This window comes from Saccopteryx bilineata, chromosome 6 (genome assembly GCF_036850765.1).
Source record: "Saccopteryx bilineata isolate mSacBil1 chromosome 6, mSacBil1_pri_phased_curated, whole genome shotgun sequence".
NCBI lineage: Eukaryota > Metazoa > Chordata > Mammalia > Chiroptera > Emballonuridae > Saccopteryx > Saccopteryx bilineata.
Window position 1 is genome coordinate 29871582 of NC_089495.1, and position 12389 is coordinate 29883970.

At 39.5% G+C, this 12389-nt stretch overlaps 1 protein-coding gene across 6 annotated transcripts in view; it reads right to left on the reverse strand.

Annotated features, from left to right (window-relative positions):
- Window positions 1–12389, reverse strand: part of NSD3 (nuclear receptor binding SET domain protein 3) — a 149174-nt gene that overhangs the window by 58015 nt on the left and 78770 nt on the right. The gene's annotated exons all lie outside the window — the stretch shown is intronic.

Genomic DNA, 12389 nt, shown 5'->3' on the forward strand with positions numbered 1-12389 from the left:
ATTTAAAACAGGAGTAAGATGAAAACTCATAATTCCAATTAAAAACAAAGGAAATTACAGCTAGTTATCTAATTCAAATTTCACAAAAGGATGAAGAGAAAATATTAAAATTACTCATAGGAAAGACAATTACCTTCAAAGAAACAACAGTAACACTAGAAGCTGACTGAAAGAGAAAACCGAAACCAGAATACAATGGGATGCTATTTTCAAAGGGCTGAAAGAAAACTGGTACCAAGCCAGAATTCTATACCCAGTGAAAAAACACTTAAAAATGAAGTGAAATTAATATACATTGGGAAGGATTAAGAAAAACAAAAGTTGCCTGACCAGGTGGTGACGCAGTGGATAGAGCGTCGGACTGGGATGTGGAGGACCCAGGTTTGAGACCCCGAGGTTGCCAGCTTGAGCGTGGGCTCATCTGGTTTGAGCAAAGCTCACCAGCCTGAACCCAAGGTCACTGGCATGAGCGAGGGGTTATTCCGTTTGTTGAAGGTCCACGGTCAAGGCACATATGAGAAAGCAATCAATGAACAACTAAGGTGTTGCAAACAAAAAATTGATGATTGATGCTTCTCATCTCTCTCCATTCCTGTCTGTCCCTATCTATCCCTCTCTCTGACTTTCTCTCTCTGAAAAAAAAAAAAAAAACCAAAAGTTGAGTCTTTGAAAAAGATAAATAAAACTGATATCCCTGATAAGAGTGACTAATTTAAAAAGCATCAATACATAATAACAGTATCAGAAATTTTAAAAAGTGATACATCATTACAAATCCTACAAAGTTAAAAAAATAAGTGGAGATCACATTTTTGCCAATAAATTTGAAAATTTAGATAAACAGATTCTTGGAAAAACAGAATTTACCAATACTGGCACAAAAACAAATAGAAAATATGATTAGTTATGTAAACTACTAAAGAAACGAAAACTGTAATTAAAAACCTTCCAACAGCCTGACCTGTGGTGGCACAGTGGGTAAAACAGACCTGGGAACACTGAGGTTGTCAGTTCGAAACCTCAGGCCCGCTTGGTCAAGGCACAGATGGAAGTTGATGCTTCCTGCTCCTCCCCCAATTCTCTCTCTCTCTAAAAATGAATACATAAAATCTAAAAAACAACAACAACAAAAAAACCTTCCAACAAAGAAAACTTTAAGCCCAGATGGCTCTACTGGTCAATATGCCAAATATTTAAAAGAATATTAAATAATGTCTGTTAGAATAAAGAAGAAACAAGAGACAAACAGATGTGAAAAAGTATACCCAACAAAGAAAACAAAGGAATATTTTGTTATATAAAGAGTTCAAATATAGTAAAAATATATGCAGCATATATAAGCAAAGACAGCTAAACAAGACTTATAAAGAACTATCAATCAAAATAGAAACAAAAAAGCCCAAGAAAAGTGAGCAAAAGGAAACAATTTACAGAAAGCAGAAAGACAGACAATAAATATAAAAACAATCCTCACCTTCACCAGTAATCAGATAAATGCTAGTTAAAACCACAAGCAACATTTGAAAAATTCATCAATAGGAAAAAACTTTAAAAGCCTAATAATACCAATTATTGATCAGGGTACAAGGAAAAAAGTACTCTTATATACCGCTGGTAGGAGTTTAAACTGGAAGGAACTAACTTTGAAGAAAACAATTTTTTCCATTGATTTCAGAGAGAGAAAGAAAGAGAGAAGAAAGAAGAGAGGGGAAGGAGGGGGAGGGGAGGAAGAGAGAGGAGAAGGAAGGGGAAGAGGTAGAAAGGGGAGAGAGAGAAGCATCAACTCGTTCCACTTAGTTGTCTGACATAGTCGCCCACTTATTGATTGTGTGCCCTGACCAGGTACCGAACCTGCCACATCAGTGCACTGTGACATTTTATCCACTGAACCACCCAGTCAGGTTTGGCAGTATCCCCCCTTTTTTTTTTGTATTTTTCTGAAGCTGGAAACGGGGAGAGACAGTCAGACAGACTCCCTCATGCGCCCGACAGGATCCACCCGGCATGCCCACCAGGGGCGAAGCTCTGCCCACCAGGGGGCGATGCTCTGCCCCTCTGGGGCGTCGCTCTGCCGCGACCAGAGCCACTCTAGCGCCTGGGGCAGAGGCCAAGGAGCCATCCCCAGCGCCCGGGCCATCTTTGCTCCAATGGAGCCTCGGCTGCGGGAGGGGAAGAGAGAGACAGAGGGGAGGGGGGGTGAGGAGGAGCAAATGGGCGCTTCTGCTATGTGCCCTGGCCAGGAATTGAACCCGGGTCCCCCGCACGCCAGGCCGACACTCTACCACTGAGCCAACCGGCCAGGGCCTAGTATCTCATTTTTTAAAAATAGTACATTCACTTTTTGAGGCCTAGAAATTCTACTTCGTGCTCTCTACATTAGGATAAACTTGTATATATAAAAGTATGTTGATTGAAGCACTGTTCGTAGCTGCAAACAACTGAAAGCAACTCAAACATCTTTCAATACGGGAATAGTTAAATAAATATCTGTACTATGCAGCAATTAAATATAGACTCACAAAAATGGGAAGATATTTCAAAACAAATATGAAGCTATAAAATATCCCCCAATTTTTGTGAGCAATATATTTGTATTGACATAAAAGAAAGCTAAAAGACAAACAGTGAAAATAATCAGCAGAACCATATACCAGTAATACATTTTTACTATAACAACATAACAATGTTCCACACATTACACACATGCATGTACACACAGGAAAAGGTTTACAGGGCTACACACCAAAATGATAACAATGTTACCTCTGGTGAGGGCTACAATTAAGTAGGGGCCTAGTATTAAGAGTGATGATCAAGGGGGACTTCAGCTTGAGCTACAATGATAATGTTTCATAACATTATATTTATGTATTACCTGTGTAATTAAATAAAAATTAAAAATACTGACAAATAACATTGCAACACAGAAAGAGACAAGACCCATGAACAGATGATTCACAAGTCAATAATGTTTAGCTGTAATCAAAGACTTTAAATTATAACAATACTTTTATTATTTATTTGTTTTGTTATTCTTTGAAGGTAATTGTCTTCTGTGGGTAATTTTAATATTTTCTCTTTGTCCTTGGTTTTCCAGTTTAAAACATCTAGCTGTAGTATTTTTGCCTTTTTTATTAGGGTGATGTGCTTGCGACTTTTTACAGGAAGTTATATTTGGTTTTGGAAGTACCTAACCTTTATAAGTTGGCTGAATTATAAAAATTCTTCAAAATTAGTACTTATAACTGTGATGTTAAATGTTTTTAACTGATTTTATTGTAGAAATAAAGTTCAGTAGTGAGTTTTGTTGTCCTGTTGCTTATATATAATTTCAAATTATATTTTACCATGTATGTAGATATATGTATAAAAGCAATAGTATTGTTTTTAAAATAACTTTTAGAATTAAAAAAATTATTTTAAAGATTAAGAGGTTTGACATTACAGCTTTGCCTAATGCATAAACTGTTCTATGTAAAAATAAAATAGGTTTCCACTTGCAAATTGATCAAAATAAGTTCAATAGAAATGAAAATTGTGCCCTGGCTCAGTTGGTCAGATAGTGTTGTCCCAAAGCACAGAGGCTTCCAGTTTGGTTCCCAGTCAGGGCACATACAGGAACAGATCAACGTTCCTGTCTCTTTCTCTCTCTTCCCCCCTTCCTTTATCTCTAAATATTAACAAATAATAATTTTTTTAAAAGAAAATTGTTACAACTAGTAATACTGTTACATTAATAGAGAGGTGACCTATCAAACCCCTTTAAGACATATATAGAGCTCCCGCATGTGAATGCTTCCAATACCCTCCCCCTTTGACTAGACCAGTCTTCATTTAGAATAAATAATAAATTTGTTACACCTTTTATCAAAAAGAGAAAACAAAAATGCATTCTTCCCAGGAATCACATTTGTCTAAAACAATAGAAAGTGGTAGTATAAGAACTTACTAGACATGTAACCTGTAATACTTTTTACATGTAAAGTGTTTACCTTTTGATAACAAAAGAAAACTTCCTAAGAAATCTTAAACAATGGTTTAAAGAATCTGGCCCTGGCCCATTGGCTTAGTGGTAGAGTGTTGGCCTAGCATATGGATATCCCAGGTTCGATTTCCAGTCAGGGCACACAGGAGAGGTGACCATCTGCTTCTTCATCCCTCCTGCTCTTCTCTCTCTCTCTCTCTCTCTCTCTCTCTCTCTTCCACTCCTGCAGCCATGGCACAGTTAGAGCAAGCTGGCCCCAGGCACTGAGGAAGGCTCCATGGCCTCACTTCAGGCGCTAAAATAGCTCAGTTGCCAAGCAACAGAGCAAAGGCACCAGATGGGAAGAGCACCACCCAGTAGGGGGTTTGCTGGATGGATCCCGGTCGGGGGACATGTGGGAGTCTGTTTCTCTACCTCCCCGCTTCTCATTTAAGAAAAATAAAAAATAAAAAGAATCTAAATTTTTGGCTTTGGTTGGTTTACTCAGTGGATAGAGCATTAGCCTGGCATATGGATGTCTCAGGTTCAATTCCCGGTCAGGGCACACCAAGAGAAGCAATCATTTGCTTCTCTCCTCTTCTCTCTCCTCCTTCTTTCCCTCTTCCCCTCTTGCAGCTAGTGGCTTGATTGGTTGGCCCTGGGCTCTGAGTATAGCTTGGATGGTCCCACCATCGGCCTCAGGCACTGAAGATAGCTTGGTTAATTCAAGCATTGGCCCCAGACAGGAGTTGCTGGGTAAATCCCAGTTGAAGTGCATGTAGGACTCTGTCTCACTATCTCCCTTCCTCTCACCTTTTGACGTCTAGTGTTAGTAGTGCATACATATAACATGTACAACTTTTTGTATCCTGTAAGACAGCATTGATATAGGTACTGACAGACAATCTTGTAACTTAGACGACATAAACTTACGCTATCTACAAATACAGTACAGTACTATAAACTTACTTAATTTCTCTTCCTTTGACTTTCTTAACATTTTCTTTTCTCTAGCTTACTTTATTGTAAGAGTAAAATAAATAATATATATTAATCCCCAATCAGGGCACGTACAGGAGCAGCTCAATGTTCCTGCCTCTCTCTAAAAATAAATATATATATATAAACACCAACTGCTAATATTGTTGGTAAGGCTTCTTCTGATCAACAATAGGCTATTAGTGAAGTTTAGGGGGAATCAAGAGTTATATGCAGCCTGACCTGTTGTGGCACAGTGGATTAAACGGTAACCTGGAATGCTGAGGTCGCTGGTTCAAAAACCCCAGGCTTGCCTGGTGAAGGCACATATGGGAGTTGATGCTTCCTGCTCCTCCCCCCTTCTCTCTCTCTGTCTCTCTCTCTCTGTCTCTCTTCTCTAAAATGTATAAATAAAAATAATTAAAAAAAAAAAGTTATTTGCAGATTTTCAACTGGGGAGGGCTATCAGTGCCCTTAATCCTGTGTATTTTTATTTTACTTTATTTTATTTTTTTGACAGAAACAGAGAGAGAGTCAGACAGGAAGGGAGAGAGATGAAAATGTTAAGAAAGGCAAAGGAAGAGAAATTAAGTAAGTTTATAGTACTATACTATACTATTAAAAATTATTTAATTTTTAAAATAATTTTTAAAATTAATTTTAAAAATTAAAAGAAAAAAAAATATGAGTTTTCACTCCTAATGTTAGAAGTGTGCCAAATTAGTTTCACTTGATAATACACAAAAAGCAACTTAAGCCCTGGCCGGTTGGCTCAGCGGTAGAGCGTCGGCCTAGCGTGCGGAGGACCCGGGTTCGATTCCCGGCCAGGGCACACAGGAGAAGCGCCCATTTGCTTCTCCACCCCTCTGCCGTGCCTTCCTCTCTGTCTCTCTCTTCCCCTCCCGCAGCCAATGCTCCATTGGAACAAAGATGGCCCGGGCGCTGGGGATGGCTCTGTGGCCTCTGCCTCAGGCGCTAGAGTGGCTCTGGTCGCAACATGGCGATGCCCAGGATGGGCAGAGCGTTGCCCCATGGTGGGCGTGCCAGGTGGATCCCGGTCGGGCGCATGCGGGAGTCTGTCTGACTGTCTCTCCCTGTTTCCAGCTTCAGAAAAATGCAAAAACAACAACAACAACAACAAAAGCAACTTAAAAATAATTAAAAATAGCCTAACCACGTGGTGGCGAGTGGATAGAGCATCAGATTGAGATGCGAAGGACCCAGGTTCGAGACCCTGAGGTCGCCAGCTTGAGCGCAGGCTCATCTGGTTTGAACAAAGCTCACTGGCTTGGACCCAAGGTTGCTGGCTTGAGCAAGGGGTCACTCGGTTTGCTGAAGGCCCACGGTCAAGGCACATATGAGAAAGCAATCAATGAACAAATAAAGTGCCACAATGAAAAATTGATGCTTCTCATCTCTCTCCCTTCCTGTCTATCTGACTCTCTCTCTGTGTCTCTGTCAAAAAAATAAAATAAAATAAAATAAAAATACACAGGGTTAAGGGCACTGATAGCCCTCCCCAGTTGAAACTCTGCATATAACTCTTGATTCCCCCTAAACTTCACTAATAGCCTATTGTTGATCAGAAGAAGCCTTACCAACAATATTAACAGTTGGTGTTTATATATATATATTTATTTTTAGAGAGAGGCAGGAACATTGAGCTGCTCCTGTACGTGCCCTGATTGGGGATTAATATATATTATTTATTGTACTCTTACAATAAAGTAAGCTAGAGAAAAGAAAATGTTAAGAAAGTCAAAGGAAGAGAAATTAAGTAAGTTTACAGTACTGTACTATATTTGTAGATAGCATAAGTTTATGTCATCTAAGTTACAAGAATTGTCTGTCAGTACCTATATCAATGCTGTCTTACAGGATACAAAAAGTTATACATGTCATATGTATGCACTACTAACACTAGATGTCAAAAGTAAAAGATAATGTGGGGCTGGTGCAGGAGGTGGAGGGATAAAGCAAAAAAACCCCAACAACCCTGATGGACACAGACAACTGGTGTGGTGGTTGCTAAGAGGGGGTACATGGAGGAGGGTTAGAAAGGGTAAATAAATGGTCATGGTCAAAAACTTGACTTGGGGGGTGAACACAAAAGGTATAGAGATGCGTTATAGAACTGGGCACCTGAAACCTGTATAATTATGTTAACTAGTGTCACCTCAGTAGACTCAATAAAAAAGTGAAAGATAATGTGAAAAAGAAATTCTTATTTATAAAAATAATTCATGAATTGATAGCAGAAAAGCAGCAATACGATTGCTTTATCATAGCCTAGTACCGTGATGGGGAACCTTTTTATAAAAACCGCCCATTTTTTCAGTGCTGGTCAACCTGGTCCCTCCCGCCCACTAGTGGGCGTTCTAGTTTTCATGGTGGGCAGTAGCGGAGCAACTAAACAGCGCCGCAATTGGCCCACCATGAAAGTTGGAACACCCACTAGTGGGCGGGAGGGACCAGGTTGACCAACACTGAAAAAGTGGGCGGTTTTTATAAAAAGGTTCGCCATCACGGGCCTAGTATAACCAGTATGATTGCTTCATGGCAGTAAGGAAATGTCCAAAAACTTTTTCAATTTACAGTCTTTATTGAAGAAAACACCCCACATAAAGTGGACTCATGTAGCCTGACCAGCTTGTGGTGCAGTGGGTAGAGTGTGAGTGAGCCCGGGTTGCAGAGGACCTAGGTTCGAAACCCGAGGTCACTGGCTTGAGCAAGGGCTCATATGGCTGGAGCATGGGATCATAGACATGACCCCATGTCGCTAGCTTAACCCAAAGTCACTGGCTTGAGCAAGGGATCACTTGTTCTGCTGTTGCCCCCTGGCCAAGGCACATATGAGAAAGCAATCAATGAACAACTAAGGAGCTACAATGAAGAATTGATGCTTCTCATCCTCCTTCCTGTCTGTCTGTCTGTCCCTATCTGTCCCTCTGTCTCTCTCTCTCTCGTTTAAAAAAAAAAAGTCGACTCATGTAGTTCAAACCTGTGTTGTTTAGGGGTCAACTGTAATAGTCTTTTTTTCAAATTGTGGTAAAGGTAGGTTTACAGCTGTGAGTACACAAAATACAGAGGTTATTCTTGTATTATTTAGTAATGATTCCATAAGAAATGTAAACCTACTTTTGCCCTACCCTGTATGTAACATAAGAACTACCATTTTAACTATTTTTAGCTATATACAGATTTGATTAGTTTTTGGTTTTTTTAAACTATTTTTTAAAATTATTAATTTTTTACAGGGACAGAGAGAGTCAGAGAGAGGGATAGATAGGGTCAGACAGACAGTAATGGAGAGAGATGAGAAGCATCAATCATCAGTTTCTCACTGCAACACCTTAGTTCTTGATTGCTTTCTCATATGTGCCCTGACCGTGGGCCTTCAGCAGACTGAGCAACCCCTTGCTGGAGCCAGCGACCCTGGGTCCAAGCTGGTGAGCTTTGCTCAAACCAGATGAGCCCGTGCTCAAACTAGCAACCTCGGGGTCTCCAACCTGTGTCCTCTGCATCCCAGTCTAACACTCCATCCACTGCACCACCGCCTGGTCAGGCTTAAAACTATTTTTAAGTATACAGTGACATTAAATACCTTCACATTATTTACAAAGACCACCACTATCCAGCTCCAGAATTTTTTCATCATCCCATATGAAACTCTACCCAGTAAACAGTAACTCCCCACTCACCCTGTTAACAACTGTCCTACTTTCTGTCTCTATGAATTTGAGTAATCTAGATAACTCGTGTAAGTGGAATCATGAAGTATTTGTCCTTATGACTGTATTATTTCATTCAGCATAGTGTCTTTAAACTTCATCCACATTGTAGCATGTATCAGTATTTCCTTTTTTTTGACAGAGACAGAGAGTCAGAGAAAGGGACAGATAGGGATAGACACACAGGAAGGGAGAGAGATGAGAAACATCAATTCTTTGTTGTGGCGCCTTAGTTGTTTATCGATTGCTTTCTCATATGTGCCATGACCAGGGAGCCACACCAGACCGAGTGAACCCATGCTCAAGCCAGAGACCCTGGGCTCAAGCCAGTGACCTTTGGGCTCAAGCCTGCGACCCCGCACTCAAACTGGCAACCTCAGGGTTTCAAACCTGGTCTTCCATGGCCTAGTCTGATGCTCTATCCACTGCACCACCGTCTTGTCAGGCTCATTTCTTTCTAAAGCTAAATAATATTTTATTGTTTATTTACTCATTGTTTATTATTCCACATTTTATTTATCCCTTCATCCACTGATGAACATCTGAGCTGTTTCCACTTGCTGGCCATTGTGAATACTGCTACAATAAACATGGGTGTGACAGTACCTGTTTGATTCCATGCTTTCAGTTCTTTTGGGTACATACCCAGAAGTGGAATTGCTGGATCTCACAGTAATTCGAGGTTTAATATTTTGAGGAACCGCCATACAGTTTTCCACAGCATTTATACTGTTCTGTATTCCTACCAACGGTGCACAAGAGTTTCATTTCTCTATATCCTGTTTTCTTGAAAACAGCTATCTGAATAGGTGTGAAGTGGCATCTCACTGTGGTTTTGATTTCTATTATTAATGAATGATGTTGAACATGAACCTTTTCATGTGCTTACCAGCCATTTGTATATCTTTTTTTTTTTTTTTGACAGAGACAGAGAAAGAGTCAGAGAGAGGGACAGACAGACAGGAAGGGAGAGGTATGAGAAGCATCAGTTCTTCATTACGGCATCTGAGTTGTTCATTTATTGCTTTCTCATATGTACCTTGACTGGGAGGGCTACAGCAGAGTAAGTCCTTGCTCAAGCCAGCGACCTTGGGCTCAAGCCAGCAACCATGGGGTCATGACTATGATCCCATGCTCAAGCCAGCGACCCTCGCTCAAGCTGGTGAGTCCATGCTCAAGCCGGATGAGCCTGTGCTCAAGCTGGCGACCTTGGGGTTTTGAACCTGGGTCCTACGCGTTCTAGTCCAATGCTCTATCCACTGTGCCACTACCTGGTCAGGCCATTTGTATATCTTTTTAGATAAATGTCTATTCAAATTCTTTGCCTAATTTTGAACTGGGTCATGTGTTTTCTGTTGAGTTATAGGAGTTCTTCACATATTTTGAACATTAACTTCTTGTCAGATGTTATTTGCAAATAGTTTCTCCCCAACTTTGCGGGTTGCTTTTTCACTTAGTTGACAGTGTTGTTTGCTGTACAGTTTTAAATTTGATAAAGTCCTATTTATTTATTTTTTTCTTTTGTTGTCTGTGCCTTTGATGTTATATCAGGAATCACTGCCTAATCCAATGTCACAAAGCTTTTCCTTTATGTTTCCTTCTAAGAGATTTATAATTTTAGCTCTTTTGTTTGATCTCTGACCCAATTTGAATTATTTTATACACAATTGTTAGTTAAGGATCTAATTTCATTCTTCTGCATGTGGATATCCGGTTTTCAGAGTGCAGTTTACTAAAAAGTCTGTCCTTTCCTCGTTGAACGGTTTTTATACCCTTATCAAGAAATCATTCAACTATATACGTCAATGTTTATTTCTGGACTCCTATTCTATTCCATTGGGTTACATGTCTGTCTTTATGGCAGTGTCACACTGTTTTAATTATGCTAACTCTGTAGTGAATTTTGAAATCAGAAAGTACAAATCCTCCAACTTTGTTCTTTTTAATTGTTTTTTTTTTAATTATTTTTATTTATTTATTTATTCATTTCAGAGGAGAGAGAGAGAGGTTGAGAGAGAGAGAGAGAGAGAGAGAGAGAGAGAGAGATTGAGAGAGAGAGAAGGTGGGGAGGAGCAGGAAGCTTCAACTCCCATATGTGCCTTGACCAGGCAAGCCCGGGATTTTGAACCGGCAACTTCAGCATTCCAGGTCAATGCTTTATCCACTGCCACCACAGGTCAGGCTTTTTAATTGTTTTTAAAGTAAATTTCCTTCTTAAATTTATTAATAGCTGTGCACCAAATTAGATTATATCTAACCTTTGTTGGCAGAATTCAGCTGGAACACAGTTAGGAGAGAAGCCTCCAAAGAGCATTTTAATACTGTGCTACAGGTGATTCCTATCAGTAGTTTGGATCAGAGATTACAAACTTAAGCGCTTAACGGGACTGGACAGGTTACATAAATGCCTGGAGGGACAAGATTTTAGAAAATGTGAGGAACCAGGAGTACATGCTTGATCCATGTTCACACACTCAAAACACATTTTGAAGGCCAAATAAAACTATGTGCAGGTAATTTGACCCTGCGGTTGCCAGTTGATAAATTGTTCAAAAGTTTACTGCAGAGTCTAAATGTGATGAATAAAATATTCTATATAGGGAAAAATATATGTTCAAAATAGCTTTTACAGCTTAAATGTTGCACGTGTATGTTTGTGTGTGTGTGCGTGAGAGAGAAAGAGAGAGAATGTGTGTGTTTGAATATATGATACATGATGTCCATCCTACTTAGTTAAGGTGGTAGAGGCAATGGAAAACAGCAAGGTTTCTGGAGTCAAGCTGCCTCCTGGGTTTAAATGCCAGCTTCATCATATGCTGTTTTTGTGACTTTGGGCAAGGCACTAAACTCTAATCCTCAGTTTCACCCTCTGTAAAATGAAAATAGTAATAGTATCGCCTGACCTGTGGTGGCGCAGTGGGTAAAGCGTCAACCTGGAAATGCTGAGGTCGCCGGTTCAAAACCCTGGGCTTGCCTGGTCAAGGCACATATGGGAGTTGATGCTTCCTGCTCCTCCCCCCTTCTCTTTCTGTCTCTCTCCTCTCTCTCTCTCTCTCTCTCTCTCCTTTCTAAAATGAATAAATAATTAAAAAAAAAGAAGTTATTAAAAAAAAACTTTAAAAAAAATAGTAATAGTATCTACCTCATTATGTTACGAAGTGAAAATGAGGTAATAAAATTCTTAGTACTAACAGCACCTGGCCTTTAGTAAGTGTTCAGAAAAAAGATGAACATTCTAGTGAAATTTAGCATATATAAACCATTTTAGGAGGCATACACTAAAATAAAAAAGGATAAAATAAATATCTATGAGAATCCAAATAAAAAGGAAAAAGGAATAGGAAAATAAAGTGTCATGAGTAAGATCAGCATAGCATAAATGTTATATCCAGTTGGCCATAGTTTGTCATAGCAAAAAGACAAAACAAAAAATCAGCCATGCAAACATGGTTCTTGGAAGCACTACCACACCATCTCCAGGTGACTTCACTTGCCTTGTTACAGATCAAACAAGTCTAGTTTCTGCTTTCCATGACTTTACCTAGAATCATGGCTACTCAGAGAAGAAATATAAAGTTGCACATTTTTCTATAAATTATTTTGATTAAAAAAATTATTTTGATAGGTAGAAGTCTATATTGGGGAGTGGTGTGGGGGGTAAGAAATAAATGGTGAGTCCAAAACCTGCATGTTTTAAAAACAATTTCTATTAGCTC